This window comes from Diabrotica virgifera, chromosome 7 (assembly GCF_917563875.1).
Source record: "Diabrotica virgifera virgifera chromosome 7, PGI_DIABVI_V3a".
Classification (NCBI taxonomy): domain Eukaryota; kingdom Metazoa; phylum Arthropoda; class Insecta; order Coleoptera; family Chrysomelidae; genus Diabrotica; species Diabrotica virgifera.
In genome coordinates this window covers 57,494,215-57,507,891 of record NC_065449.1, presented here as the reverse complement: position 1 = coordinate 57,507,891, position 13,677 = coordinate 57,494,215, and the positions used below count along the sequence as shown (strand labels likewise).

The window sequence follows — 13,677 nt, the reverse complement described above, 5'->3', positions numbered from 1 at the left end:
GTGTCGGCAGAAAATAAATGGATTGTGACCTCACATTTTAGATTTTGAGGTCGATTATCTCGAAGACGGTTAAAAATATCGAAATGCCGTTTTCAGATTTGGATTCAGAAGAAAAAACTACATAAGCATCCATCGATAAATCTGATCTGAGTATGGCAGGAGCGGCAACGCAATAACACACAGGCTTTTGCAAATTTATAAACGAAAATTTTCGTTGAAAAGTACATTTTTTCATGCTTTGTGTGTTTTTTAACTTTATTAATAACGAAGTGGCAGTTTTTCTCAACATCTGAAAAATGTAGAAAATGGACAAAGTGCGATTTGAAAGTCTGCTCCTCATATTATGACTATCTCTGAACAACCTGAAACAAATCGGGCTGCTAGTATCGATTCACAACGAAAGAACATGATACGGGTGTCGTAGCGACATCTGCTAAAATATTGAAGTATTGATAGATTGATACATTGATGCTAAATATTGATACATACAGGTTTAGTGGACTTCCTCACATTAGTGCGAGGAAGTCCAATTACTCGTTTATAGTAAGAGATACGAAAAAAATTTATTTAAGTAAAAGTTGGAGCATATATTTATAGGACCGTATTTTCAAAATATTTTCAAATAAACGGTTTCGCTGGACTAGACACTAGACACTTGGATGATTAGAACGGTCGTACTAATATGCGGATTCTCAGTAACACTAAGGATTACATTTAATTTATTTATTTTATTTACAATAGTTTCTAATTCGTTGAAACCATTCTACTAAACTTTGAACAGTTTCTCTTCTTGGTTTTCGTCTATCAGGGAAATGCTGATGATAAATTATTATTACTAAGTAGCACATATTTGTTATACTTTTCTACCACAAAAACCATATTAATCAGTTCCTCATTACAAAAATTCATATAAGTAAGTTGAAGAAGTGATTAAAGCAACTGAAACTATAAAAATAGTGTAATGTCAAGTATTTAAGCAAGTATGATGTCGAAGTCGTAGCCAACTAGGTAGAATATTGTATGTTTTCATTAATATTTTACGAACCAACAATCTTAATGGAATGATAATTATTATGAAGTGATGTTCACGATTTTTTGTTACCAGAAAAAGGAACCAACTTTATTTGAGCGTAAACTTTTATGAGAAACAGAAATAGAGCTTTTTTTAAACACTTTAAAAAATTTTGATAAGTTTTCCCTGAAAATGCTTCAATTTATGGTTATTTCACGTTGAAGTATTCGATTTTGAATTTGCTTGCTACTTTTGTCATGAGCTAGAGCTCACACTACAACAGCTACTCTGTTCCTACTAGGTCTATTATAGACTTCATACATACATAATTTTTTTCGCTTTTTTGCTCAGAATATTTTTTCGATAAACTACTTACTTTTTGAGTTATTTCCGAAAAACAGTATGAAAACGTATTTTTTTGTTGTTGAAAAATTAACATTTTCATAAATTATCACGAATAACTCGAAAAGTATTGAATTAGTTAAAAAACTCCATAGAACAAAAGTTGCTTAGAATTAGTCAATTTATCCATTTCCGGACTTATTTTGAACGTATGTTTTTTCAGCCCCGAGAAGAGGTGGCTTTCACCCTCCAAGTAAGAGCAGCTCTGTGCTCAGGTCCAAAAGTGAAGTCGAGGATGAGAGGAACCTAAATCCAAATGTTCAAGCAAATCCGTAGTGACGAGGAGAAGGGTTGGTTTTCACCCCCCCCCCCCCCAAGTAAAAGCAACCAACGGCACAAGTCCAAAAGTGGAGGGTAAGAGGAACCTAAATTCAAATTTTCATGTAATTTGGGGCTGACACTGAAAATTACACTAGGTTTGTTCCAACACAACGAATACGTTACGATCACGTTGCTATAAAATTATACGTTCCTTGCGTTCTGTGTCTGTATATCGTGCGTTCCATGGGTTATTTTGTTTACTGCGCAGGACGGTGATCGTTACATGGACGGTTTCTCGTTGTGTTGGAACAAACCTACTTTATCGCCGTATTTCATGTTCATTTACTGACCTATTAACATTAAGATGTTTTTTCTATTCTCATACTATAATATATCAATTATGATGTCACTACCTGTATCATAATGAACTTCATTATGATACAGATTTACATTAAGATACAGATTATTAACCAATAGAATCGCGATATGACATTCGCGATAAAGGTGGTACACGCGCAGTGACCAATGGCGAGTCAAATACATACGCTTTGACAGTTCTCAATATGTAAACAAACTGTCAAACTGACAAACTACTTAATTTGTTTGCGTTACAAAATTAATAAATTTGAATATATTTTTTGTTGTTGATCATAGAAAAAATAGTGTATTCAACTTGCATTTAATTATCATTATGAAGCTCGTACTCTATAAGAAACTCGCCGCATACGGCTCGTTTCTTATCCCCCATACTCGCTTCATAATGACCATCATTAAATGCTCGTTACATAATATATTATTATAGTATGTATATTATGCAACGAGCATTTAATGATGGTCATTATGATGCGAGTATGAGTATGAGGTTTACATAGAATACGAGCATCTTAATGACAATTAAAAATACAAGTTGTCATACATGATTTTTTCTATGATCATTCAAAACTAACAAATTAAGTATTTATATGATTAAATTAATTGTTTCGTTGATACATTTATATTTTGAATATCACAATTATAAAAATAAATTTGGGGTTAAATTTTCAATATCCCTATCGTCTTCAGACAATTTCTTAAAAAGTTTAATCTTGAAATTTGTCAGTTTGTTTACATATTGTGAAATGTCAAAGCGTATGCAATTTGACTTGATATTGTTTATTGCGTATGTGACACATTTGAGACAAAACGCCTAACGACTCTATCTAAATATTCTTTCTCGATTCGATTTTTCATAACCTTTCCTGCCTTTCCATATATTCTATTCAAGTCGTAGACCCGGTTACAGCTATTCCTCTATCTACTGAGATATGATGTTTTCCATTCCATAGGGATTTTGCTTGTGTTTATGCATTCTTAAAATGGTTGCCGAAGATGCTCGTATAATTGGTTCGTTAATTACTTAAACATTTCTCCGGGTATATCCCCTGCTCCAGGTGCTTTGTTCCTCTTCAGCTGTTGACGAACATTTTTAATTTCTTCTGTTGTTAATCTTACTGTCGAGTCTACTATTGTAATTCTATATGGGTGTTGGTTTTCATGTTCTTGAAATTCGTCTATATTCTTTACCAAAAGTTCTTTGAAATACTCTTCCCAGTCTTCAGGTTTTATTCTCTATATTATAACTATATCTTTATGGATCCTACTATGGATCCATATTTTTTACCTTCGCCGAGTTTGGCGAATTTTCTTAAAATCTTCCACTTTTACCGTTATAACTCTAGATTTTGTTAGTTAATAAAGCCATCATGCCATTTAATTAATATAATAGTTTGCTTATTGTTATTGGTACATATTGGATTACTAAGGCTGTGAGTAATTCGCCAGTTTACATTCATATGACTCAAAATTTACTGTTTGGTTATTGTTCTTCTATCTTTATGACTTTTATTATATGATAAGAAATTACTCCGGGTTACAGGTACTGACTTAATAGAAACTGTGATTTTAATAGTAATTATTTATTAAATGGTATTTTTTTTTATTACATTAACATCACCGATTGTTATTAAACGTCATTAAGAGGATAGGCGCAAAATGTTGGTCCAATGCTATTTAAATACATTCATTTTTTTTTCGAATCCTGAGAAAACTAATAAATATTTTTGAAAAATTTAAACGCAGAATGAAATATTGCATTATTACTGAGGGCTGAAAGTCCCTTACAATCAACAAAAGTTTCTTTCGAATGAAATATACTTACTTACTTACTTAAGCCGTTCTCTTGTACCTTACGGTGTCGAGGTAAGTGAAGAAATCAGACGTCTCTATGCTATGCCTTTCGGTCAGTAGCTGGTCTTTCTGCTTCTCTCCACCCAATATTTCTTTTTACGCAAGCCTTTCCAATATTTGCGTTCCACGTTCTTGCTGGCCTGCCTCTTCGTCGTTTGTTGTCAGATGCCGCTTTCCATACCCTCTTTACAGTTCTACCTTCACTCATTCTCGCCATATGTCCGAACCACGATAACTGTTTCGTTTCAAGTCTGTCTAAGGTCCTTCCAACACCGCACCATTCACGTATGTCTTCATTTCTTATACGATCACATCTGGTCACCCCGGATACCGCACGTAAATATCGCATTTCGCATGCTTGAATTTTACTACGGATGTTGTCGTTCACTGTCCACGTTTCACTACCGTAGAGTAGCACCGACTCGTATACAGTTTGAAATACTTTCATTTTTGTTTTCAGGCTTACTTCTTTCTTCCTAATAAAACTTTAATTTAGTGCATAGTATAATTTTGTTGCACTCATTACCCTGCTGTTTATTTCTGGTTCTATATTTCCTTGCTCATTCATTGTTGATCCTAGATACTTGAAGTCCTCTACTTGTGTAATGGTCTCATTATTCAGCTTTACATTTATATTTTCTTGAGTTTTCGGTATTACTAAAGCTTCTGTTTTTTCAATATTTATTTTCATCCCAAATTTCTTAAAGGCTTCATTCCAAACATTTACATTCACTTGTAAGTCTTTTTCTGATTTTGCCACAATTACCAGGTCATCGGCATATATCAACTCTGACACGTAAACTTGTTGAAGTTTTATACACCCCAACCCTAGTTCTTTTTACCTTACCCCTGCATTCTTTTGCAATTTCGTCCATTAGAGTGAGAATAACAAAGGACTCAGAACACCACCTTGTCTTACACCTGTCCTTGTGTAGAATTCTAGAGATGAATGATTGTTCGTTCTTACATTATTACGTGTACATTTATATATACTCTTTATTGCTTGGATTAACTTCGGTTTCACATTTCTACGGTTTAATATTTCCCAGATCTTGTTACGTGGTGCCCGATCAAATGCTTTTTCCAAGTTCACAAAACAGAGAAACAATTTACACTCTAGGGCTTTTACTGATAACTGTCTCACCGTGAATATGAGATCGGTTGTACCTCGCGTCTTCTCCCTGGCCTAAAGCCGCATTGGCTGTCATCCAGTGTGGCCTCGATATTTTCTCACAGCTTTTTCTCTAGTATTATTTCGTAGATTTTACTAGCAACTACCAACAATGATATTCCCCTGTAGTTAGAACACTTATGTTTATCACCTTTTTGTGTAATGGTAGAATAGTTGCAAAAGTCCAATCTCTAGGTATGCATCCAGTACGCCAACAGCTCCTTATGATCTTCCATAGTAATTGTAATTCTTCTCCTTCCATATATTTAATTAGCTCAGCCTTAATATTATCGTGTCCTGCAGCCTTGCCATTTTTTAATTTTAAAATTGCTTCCCTGTATTATTCGTATGTTATATCACCATCTTGTTGTTCATTTAAATTATTTTTTCGAAAAAAAATTCGAATGAAATATTTAAAATTAAAAATCACACTAAATTTTATTTTTTTTCACACCTGTAACTTTTTAAAATAAACATTATAGAAGTTTTCAGGAACATTCGACCCTCGGTAATAATGTAATCTAAATTTTTCAAAAATATTTTTTGTTTTCTCAGGATTAGAGACAAATGAGTGCATTTAAATATTATTGGACCAAGATTTTGCGCCTACCCCCTTAAAGAAGATTTTGCGCCTACCCCCTTAAAGTAAAAATATTGCCTTATTCTGAGGCAATAGGCCCTAGGTTTTTTGTTTAAAATACATTTTGAGGGATTGTTAGTTTTTGGCCCTTAAAGTATTATTCATATCTAGTTTCTTTTTCCTGATTAATTTTACACTTTAATTTTACAAACTTGTTAAAGAGATATTTTATCTTTTTACTTTTTTTGCATACTCTTCTTATCCGTTACTTGTAACATACATTGGAGATAATATACATATCCATTGTATTTTACAATGATACTAATCCTATTTGAATACTAGGTATACAAGAACAAAAAACTGATAAACGAGGTAAAAATGAGTGGTGCATAAATAATTATTCAAGCTACAAAAGAGCTGATATTAATATTACAGTGCGCAGAAATATATTTTTATTTTGATGGAAAATAAAATCATAGTTTTATTTTGAAAGATTTTTCCATAGTATTTGCTAAATTTGAAGTAAAACGGGCCACAAAAGAGTACTTTTGATAAAGTTTGCAGTTTGAGGCTCTTTTGTGGCACGTTGTACTTCAAATTTAGCAAATATTATGGAAAAATCTTTCAAAATAAAACCATCATTTTATTTTCCATCATAATGAAAATACATTTTTGCGTCACGTAATATCATATCAGCTCTTTTGTAGCTTGAATATTGTGTGACCACTCATTTTTACAGCGTTTATTTGTTTTTTATTCTTGTATCAGGAGTTTTTCAAAGTTCTTCATAAATGAAATGTATAAACTTACTTACGATGCTAAACTTGTGATCGGGTAATCCGAATTCATATCCCAGCCATTTCAATATTTTTCTTTCAATATCTTTTTTTCCACCGAATTGATAGATATTTTCTATTTGGAATAGATTGAAAAAAATATTGGGATGACTGGAAAATTAACTCGCATAGCCCGACCACAAGTTTAGCGTCGTAACCACTAGATCATTTCGACGATAGTGGTTAAGTGGATGATCATTTTAGAGCTCGATCACTTCTAAACGGTTTACCCGATTTTGATCACTAAACGCGCGTTTAAAAAAATATTATATTTTATTTAAAGCTATAGACAAGTAGTAAAACCGTAGTAAAAAATCTGGTGTACCAAAAATCTATTTTTAGGGGAGTGCAATTAGAACGAAAAGATACAATGTTTCCGAAAAAATCAAACAAGGTTATATTTTTCTAAAACTTTTTTTGTTAGTTTATAAATATGTTAAAGTAAAAAGTTCTACTCACAAATTTCGCCGCTAATTGTTTATTAATTGTTTAAACAATAGCAATTGTTTTGTATAAATAATGTTAAGAATATGGGTGAATTCAACATTTTATTTTGATAAAAAATGTTTTTATTTTAGTTTTGATTATGCTGAACCCGAATCTGACATTACAATTTGCAAATTCAAAATGGCGGATTCAAAATGGCGGATTTTTCCTAAAAATCCTTAAAAAGTAGTTGTAAAATCCGAATTTTTTTTATAAAACGTGTTTGTTTACATATATGTGGATATTTTTGAGAGGTTGCTAAACCTGAATCAAATTTTGATAATTTAAATTATAAAATGGCAGATCCAAAATGGCGGATAACTTAAAAAATAGTTGTAAAATCATAATTTCTTTACAAAATCTATTTATTTCTACATATTATATTTATTTTTGAGAGCTTTGATAAACCTAACTTAAATGTTAACATTATAAACTATAAAATGGCGGATCCAAAATGTGGATTTTCTAAAAAGAACATAAAAAAGAACATTTTTCTAAAACATTTATTGTCTTTATTTTTAACAGGTTGTTGAATCTGAATAAAAGATTAAAAATTTAAATTTCAAAATGGCGGATCCAAAATGGCGGATATTTAAATGAAAAACCAGTAGAATCCAATCAAACAAATATGGAATGTCATTCTTAAAAAAAAGATAAACAAATAATTTTCATAATTATATTACAAATTTTCGATTAGAAGGATATATTTACATATTGGAACATAGTTTTTAATTCCAAACAACTTTTTTTTATAAAAATTTTCGATATTGTGAAATATAAAGGTACTTTACTCTTGAGTGAAATTCATATTTTTTGACATACCTCGTACAAAATTAACAAAATTTGATATTTGATGGTTGCATCTTATGTTATATACGATGCAGAGTATTTTATAAAGAATAACTTTTTTCGTAAAACTGATATTAAAAAAGTTATCAATACGTTCCAAGTTCCGCAGACAAACTGTATGAGCTAAAAAAAATTTTTTTTATTGAACATTTATTATTGTTGAAGCTTATTAATAAATGTATTTTAGGTAAGTTTTACAGAAAAAAGTTTTGATCACTCTGTATATACATTTTTTCAGCTGGTAATTTTCGGTTTTTGTATTACATTTTTGTTATCTTTCTAAGTTTTCTCAAAAAGAAATTGTTTATTTCATTTTTAAACTAAAATAATTCAGTGTTTTTTAAAAATTATATCCCAAGCTTTAAAAAAATAGCAAAAAAATTGTATTAGATTTATTCAAACTTGAGTAATACCGTCTTAAAATGGTGGGAATTCTGTAAAACTACGAAGTTTTCAAAAATTACATTTTTTGAGACATCGTATTATTTGAATTAAATTTTTGAGATTTTTTTTTAAATGAAACATCGTTTAGACAATTGATTGAGAGGTAAGTTGTGCAAATTTGAGCGTTTTATAAGTAAAATTGTATTAGTTACACATTTTTAAATCATTTTAAACAAAATTCATGTAAGGCTCATTTTCCGCCCACACCGTACTTATGTCCATACATTTTATTTCTTTTTATTACAACCATAAGATAGCTTATTTCATCTTCTTTCATGTCCAATTTGTAAAATTTCTTTTGATCTATTAGTTAAAGAATTACATTTAAAAAACTCAACTGTGCACTTCTTCCAACGCTAGTTTACAGTGCGCCAATGTGTGTGAGAAGGGTGACTTTAGCGTTATAAATAAAAAATTACAGAAGCTAGAGATTTAATTTTTCAAAAATCTTTATATAAGGTTTTTTTTGTAAAATTTTCTGAATTTTTCAATGGTCAAGTCAGTTTTTTTCTAAAAATTATATTTTCGAAGTTATTTAAAAAAACATCTAACTTCGCTGTTCATTTGTTTAATAAAAAATGAAGCACCCACTTCTCGAGTAGAACTTTTTGATATGTTGTTTATTAAACCTTTCTTAATGAAATTACAAAAAGTTTTATCTTGTTTGATTTTTTCCGAAGTGAAAATCTAAATGCACTCCCCTATTTAATAGTTTTTCAATTAATTATAAAATTTATTACACATAGCTTGTGTATAATTTAGCAAGACGCATAGGTGTACGTTAGTTACGATGTAAACTAAGCTCTAAAACCTATTTTTAATCCTAGAGTAATGAAACTGCTCTTGAAATTATTATTTATAACTTAATTTTTTTAAGTAGATAATAACTTTAAAGTGAGATAATACTGAAATTTCTCTGGTAAATTATAGTCTTATTGTAAATATAATTTTTCGGCGTTATCTTTATATCAAGGTTATTTAATCAAGTGCTATCTCTTGTATATTTAGTCTAATTATTCGGGTTGTAAAAATTACCTCACTAGAGGCTTAGAAATTTCTTCATCGTATAGTATACAAATTTGTTCCAGTAAAAAGTTTATTTACAGTAGAGAATACGATAAAAGGATGACATGCAGCGATCTGTTTAACGAATAAAAGTTATTTGATATGTAATTTACTATGTTAAAAATTATAAAAAACGTGAGGTATCAGATCTAATTTTTTCCTGACTATTTAATTTATAATTTAAAAATATGACTTTTTTTTTTTAAATTCTAATAAAATTTTTTGCCCCTTTCTTCTTGTTGTAGTTCCTTCTCCTATCGGAGGTTAGTTATCATCACAGCTATCCGTACCTTATTGGCGGCTGCTCTGAAAAGATCTACTGAGCTGCAACTACACCACTACTCTCTTAGGTTTCTCAGCCAGGAAATTCTTCGCCTTCCTATGGATCTTTTACGCTTAATTATACCTTGCATTTATGAGCCTAAATATCTCATATTTCGCACCTCTGGTAATGTGGAGTAAATATTCCAGCTTTCTTGTTTCGTTGTTCTTTATTACCTTGCAATCCATTTGTAGCTTTATTAACACTACTGCATTTGTAACTCGTTGGATCCATGGTATTCTCAAAATCCTTCTTTAGCAACACATCTCAAATGCTTCCAACTTCTTTATATTACCTACTTTTGGTGTCAAGCTTTCCATTCCATACAACAAAGTCGAGAACACGTAGCATCGTAAAGTTCATCCTCAGTACCAGAGGAAGGTCTCGATTAACAAATATTTTATTCTTTTTTTTACATGCTTTTCTTGCAATTTCAATGTGTGTCCTGATTTCCCTAACTTGGTTATTGTTTTCATTTACCCAGGTTCCTACTTTAAGTCCAAGGGGCGCAACCCGAACACTTTCTAGGCTCAAACTTACGCTTCTTGTCCTTAAAAAACTACAAATAACAAAAATATACAAGTGCACTTTTGGTATTTTTTACAAAGGCTATTAATGCTTACTACCTACGAAAGATATGCAAATGAAATATGAAACCCATTTAGATTATCCCGACAATAATTTCAAGCAGGTGACGCGTAATATTGACCAATATTGAATGTCGAGTGACAATGAATCACTATCTTGTAAAAATTATCACTGTATCCGATTCTACTGACAAAAGTATAATTGCCGTTTGGGGAGCTATGTAGATAATATTATGTAAAAGCGCCGCATTACATGTATTATAGCCTGCAAATTACACTTATGCCGGATTTATACTCAGCCATTGCCACTGCTGCTGCCGTTGACGGAAATATTGCCCGAAATATGATGACCCGTTTAAATACGAAGGATTATTTGCACACGGACTCGGCGCTTACTTCGGAAACCAGCGTGCACTATGGCCGCGCCCTCCTTCTTTAACAATATCGCTGTAATAATATTGCTGCTAGACAGGTACATTGTCATTGTATACCGGGTGCACCAATTTAACAGTGTTTTTTCCTCAATATTCACAACACCCTGTGGAATATTCTAGCCTTTATAAAATACTGAAATTAAACCCAACTATAGCCTCTGGTTTCGGATAATAAAAAAGTTAGGAACTTTAACAACTAGCCATGTTCTTCATCAATACAGGTTGTTTCTAAATAAGTGCAACAAGGGGATAATCTTTAAGGGGTAATTCTGCATGAAAAAATAATGACCGTTAGCTTTATGAACATATGTCCGCAAATGATTCGTTTCCGAGATACGAGATGTTGAATTTTTTCTTACAAACTGATGCTTTATTTATTTCTTTAAATACGGTTGCGATATGCAAATGAAATTTGGTAGGTTTTAAGAGGTAGGTAGTTATTGTGCATTCTTTGACATAAAATTAAAAATTTTATATTCACCTTTGGCGTGCATTGTATGTTAAAGAAAAGCAATAACTAACTCTTAAAATCTACCAAATTTAATTTGTATATCTCAACCGGTTTCAGAGCAATAAATAAACCGAAGCATTTGCGGACATATGTTTATAAAGCAAACGGTCATTATTTTTCGATGCATAATTACCCCTTAAAGTTTGTTACACTTCTTTAGAAACACCCTGTATTGATAAAGAACATGGCTAGTTGTTAAAGTCCCTAACTTTTTTGTTATCCAACATAAGCGAATGAATTAAAAAACAGAATGTTAAGAAAATCTGAGGCTGTAGTTAGGTTCTAATTTCAGTATTTTATAGATGCTAGAATATTCCACAGAGTTACGAGAACTTTGAGAAAAAATCACAGTTTGATTGGTACACCCGGTATACAATGACAATTTACCTGTCTAGCAGCAATATTATTACTGCGATATTGTTAAAGAATAAAGCTATAACATATTAAAAAATTACTTAAATCGGAGAACAGGTTCAGGAAATTCGAGACATCAAAAATAACGGAAGGACAAAGGTCTTTTCTATACTTAAATTATTGATCAAAAATTATCTGCGCTCAACAATGGGCCAAGACAGATTAACAAACCTGGCTTTAATAGACAAGAAAAGCAAGTAAAAATAGATATCACCGAAGTAGTAAAAACTTTTGCCAACTTAAAAGCTAGAAATCTTGACTTTGATATAGTATAGTATTATAAGATTGATATTTTTTTAATAATGAAACCATGTTTTTGTAATATATAAATAAAGAAAGCAAACATAATTTAGTCCAGAAAGCCACTGCGCATCCGCTAGGAAAAATATTCTAATTCGGATTTTTTGCACAATCTTACTCAAAAAGGACTCCTTTTAACAAATTTGCATGTTGCCAGGACCAAAAGTTGATCAATAATTTTTTAAACGTTTTTTTTTGTTTTTTTCCTAAAATTATTTTTTTTTGCATGGAACAAAATTTTTTTAGGTTTTTTGGACCATTCCAAACAGAAAAGGTCTTTAGTAACTTTTCTCTAAAGTTGATAGTTTTTGACATATAAGGGATTAAAAATTGAAAAATTGCGAAATCGGCCATTTTTAACCCTCAAAAACTATGTGAAAAACTGAAAATTTGAATGTTGCCAAGGTAGGTAGATATTCTTTAAACATCGATTGATGAAATACCGAAGAGTTTTTTGCAATACAATATCAAAAACCCCTTTGTTTTTTAATTGCCAATCAAGCGTGCGCGACACTATTTTCCACCGTTGCATGTGTATGTAGTATGGTGCAAATGAAAGGAATAAATTCGTTATTTCATAAACCGGCAACTATAAGGAAAAATCCTGAAACAGGTCGATTTTTATTTTTAAGTTATAATATTGTGACATATATGGTATACTAGTGACGTCATCCATCTGGGCGTGATGACGTAATCGATGATTTTTTTAAAGGAGAATAGGGGTCGTGTGCTAGCTCATTTGAAAGATTCTTCAATTCTCTATTTAGTTATATAAACATTTACATAATTATTTATACAGGGTGTCCAATAATTTAATTTTTTTGTTAATTTGCCAAATGATTTAATTTAATAAAATTTTTTTGGGCATCCTGTATAAATATTTATGTACATGTTTATATTACTAAATAGAGAATTGAAGATCCTTTCAAATGAGCCAGCACACGACCCGTATTCTCATTTAAAAAAATCATCGATCACGTCATCACGCCCAGATGGATGACGTCACTAGTATACTATATATGCCACAATATCATAACTTAAAAATAAAAACCGACCTGTTTTGGGATTTTTCCTTAAAGTCACCGGTTTACGAAATAACGAATTTATTCCTTTCATTTGCACCATACTGTATACACATGCAACGGTGGAAAATAGTGTCGCGCACGCTTGATTGGCAATTAAAAATAAAAGGGGTTTTTGATATTGTATTGCAAAAAACTCTTCGGGATTTCATCAATGGATGTTTAAATAATATCTGCCTACCTTGGCAACATTCAAATTTTCAGTTTTTCACATAGTTTTTGAGGGTTAAAAATGGCCGATTTCGCAATTTTTCAATTTTGAATCGCTTATATGTCAAAAACTATCAACTTTAGAGAAAAGTCACTAAGGACCTTTTCTGTTTAGAATGGTCCAAAAAAACCTAAAAAAAATTGTTCCATGCAAAAAAAATAATTTTAGGAAAAAAAACAAAAAAAAAACGTTTAAAAAATTTTTGACCAACTTTTGGTCCTGGTAACATGGACACAATATACAATCTTCTGAAAAAAGGGGGCGCAAAGATGAGTCCTGAACCCCGGCGCCGTGTATGCTTAAGACGACCCTGTTTCTACTTGTTTTCCCTTGATATCTAGCCTTCCTACTGTATGTTGCGTAGAAATAATCATGAACTTGGTTTTCTTAACGTTCATTTAGTCTATATTTTATACTGACTTGATATAATCTATTTACTAATCGTTGCAGTGCTTCTAGATTGTCTGCAAAAATAGCGGTGTCG

At 31.3% G+C, this 13,677-nt stretch overlaps 1 long non-coding RNA gene across 1 annotated transcript in view; it reads left to right on the top strand.

The window, feature by feature from the left end:
• The window catches only part of LOC114330867 (uncharacterized), a 45,990-nt gene that overhangs the window by 11,597 nt on the left and 20,716 nt on the right, over positions 1 to 13,677 (top strand). Inside the window, exon 2 of the long non-coding RNA XR_007699191.1 lies at positions 1,578 to 1,768. This is a non-coding gene — a long non-coding RNA (uncharacterized LOC114330867). The remainder of the gene's footprint in view (positions 1 to 1,577; positions 1,769 to 13,677) is intronic.